This window comes from Triticum dicoccoides, chromosome 5B (assembly GCF_002162155.2).
Source record: "Triticum dicoccoides isolate Atlit2015 ecotype Zavitan chromosome 5B, WEW_v2.0, whole genome shotgun sequence".
Lineage (NCBI taxonomy): Eukaryota > Viridiplantae > Streptophyta > Magnoliopsida > Poales > Poaceae > Triticum > Triticum dicoccoides.
This window is the reverse complement of record NC_041389.1, coordinates 650,032,400-650,035,086: the sequence shown is the minus strand read 5'-3', so window position 1 is coordinate 650,035,086 and position 2,687 is coordinate 650,032,400. Positions and strand designations below refer to the sequence as shown.

Here is a 2,687-nt window from a genome sequence, read left to right as displayed (position 1 = left end):
AACTCTGGTTCCAGCAAAAATAAAACATGCCGCCCATGGTCGCAGCTCTGTGGCTATCGGTTGCATCTTCCCCTTGAATTAGTGGCCTGCTCTCCATGTCTACGCTGCAGGAGGAAGTCGATGTAGCATGCATGGAGCTCGTCGCCGGGGGAGGGTGGGGATCTGAGTGAAAAGGCGGAGGAGGATGGCCGGCCGGAGCTCGCCGGACTTTGTGGAGCAAGGTAGGTTGAGAGAAGGATTTGAGACCTCCATGGCCGCTGATGACGAGCTCCATGGGAACCTGAGGAAAAGGGGATCACGGCTGAGCAGATAACGATGGGATCCAAGCGGTGGGTGAGGTATGAAGTGGGGCCCACCAAAAAATGATGCATGCATGAGGCTAGGCTATGACTCGTGGATGCACGATTTGATTAATCACACGGCGCACGCGTAGCGGGGGGAATCTTCAGCCGGTCCGCCGTTCCTAAACGTTTCCTATTTTTTGAAGAATCATTTTGGCTTTTGAGACAAGGAAACTTTTTTATGAGGGGTTTAAGATAAGGAACTTTTTTTAAAAATCTTGACATAAGGATAACTTTTTTTTTTGAGAACAAGGAGATAAAGGTAACTAAACAATATTGTCTGTGCCCTTTTATATATAGGCCGACTTCTCACATTCCTTCTGGCGGCCCCACATAACCGTTCCCTATTTCTTTGTGGTGGAACGAGCAATCACTCATATCTTCCCGTGGCCTCACGAACTGCCGCCGCCAATCGCCATGGCTTCCAGTGAGCCGCCGCCAATCGCCATGGCTTCCAGTGAGCCGCCGCCGTCCGAGAAGAAATCCGCTCCCACCACCATATGCGCCCTCGGGGACGATCTTCTGTGCGAGGTGTTCCTCCGCCTGCCCTCCCTCCCGAGCCTCGTCCGAGCCGCCCTCACCTGCCCCGCCTTCCTCCGAGCCGTCCGTTCGTCCCCCGCGTTCCGCCGCCGCTTCCGCGACCTCCATCCGGCCCCGCTCCTGGGCATCTTCCTGGACATCTACAAGCCCGCCATGCCCGCCTTCGTGCCAGTCCGCCGCCGATCCGACCCGGGCCACGCCGCCGCCATCCACGGCGCCGACGTATTCCTCGCCCGCCTCCCCCGACAATGAAGACGTAGGCGAAGACGAAGGCCTGGGGTGGTCGATGACCTCGTGCCGCAACGGGTACGTGGTTCTCGTCAACGGGAGCACCAAGCGGGCAGCCGTCTACGACCCCCTCACACGGGGCCTCCATCTCCTCCGCGCGCCACCCGTCGAGATCTGCAAAGACGGCAGAAGGACCGAGTCTGAGTTCATCGTGGTCACCCCTGAAGAGGACCGCCGGTCGTTCCGCGTCGTCTGCGTCTCCAGGAAAGTGAATGAACGTTGGTGGACAGGTCAAGTGCAGGTCGCCGTCTTCTCACCGGCCAGCAGGGAGTGGCAGATCTTCCCAAAAGCGGGGAGCCTGCAAAACTGGGCTATAGGCAATGGTACCGGTACGCCTGTGAATGGGTCAGTTTATTGGACATCTGCAAGCGGAAGGGGATCTCCATGTGCTGAACACTGCAACACTGCAGTTCTCCGAGATCGGTCTGCCACAGGCTTACAATTTCAAGGTTGGTGAGACCAGCGATGGGAAGCTCTGCGTGGCCCAGCTAGTTGATCTCACGCTTGAAGTTTGTGTCCGGAGAGCTGACGACGTCGGTGTCGACCAATGGATGCCGGACACGACATTTCCGATGCTGGATGCGATTGGTAAGCTTGAGCTGCAGACCGTAGATGAGCGCCCTATAGATGTTGTGGCTATCATCAGTGGCACTGTGTATTTGTCTTTCAACCAACGAATGTTTGCTAGAAGAGATTTTACCTGGCTGCTATCCTTCTGCATTGAAACAGAGGAGCTGAAGAAGGTCTGCCCGATCACTTACTGTACTAATGAATCTTACTACCCCTACGTCATGGCCTGGCCTCCTGTTCTGGACTTCTGGTAGCCCGTAAGGTGAACTCTGGACTCGAAGGGGCTTGACTAAGAGTGAAAGGCTCAGAGCTGCTGCAAATTGCACCTACGAAGTGGTGTAGAGACTTGGAGCTGCTGCTCTTTAGCACTTCCTAGTTACAATAATGAGTATAGCTATTTGCGCAATTGCGCTTACTCTCACTCCTTGTTTACTTCATGTTATGTGCCTATCAGTTGTGTGAAGTGTCATGTTATTAATCTTATGTCTGTGATTGCCAGCTTGTGCACTATGGATTTATGAACAAACTGAATTGAAATAACTGTTTTCTCTTGAATTTGCTATCAATGAAGGTATAATATTGTTCAGTGCTAAGCTGCTAGATGGCACCTATCCGGCATGGTTAGCAGGTGGGTACGGGCATGAGCAGAGTTTTGTGCATTTTGCCATGATGGCATGAGCAACTTGGGCATGGGCATGAGATTGTATAAAACCATAGACGATAACACTGAAGCTCCATACTCAATCTGTTGCTTAATCTACCATTATTCGATTGTTGTATAACTGTCATAAGAATTGTTAGACCATTTGCTCAGGCTTCCACCATAGATGGTTAAGTCATGTAAAACAAGAAGAGTGACCTTTGGCTTTGTTTCTCTTGCATGATGTTCAGTAGTTAGACCGGTGAGTTGGATCGTAACCTTATTTGTGAACTGGACGGAAGTTCCAG

General features: G+C 52.4%; 1 pseudogene; it reads left to right on the top strand.

Moving 5' to 3' along the window:
* Positions 1-741: 741 nt before the first annotated feature.
* Positions 742-2,279, top strand: LOC119306503 (annotated as a pseudogene).
* Positions 2,280-2,687: the final 408 nt, after the last annotated feature.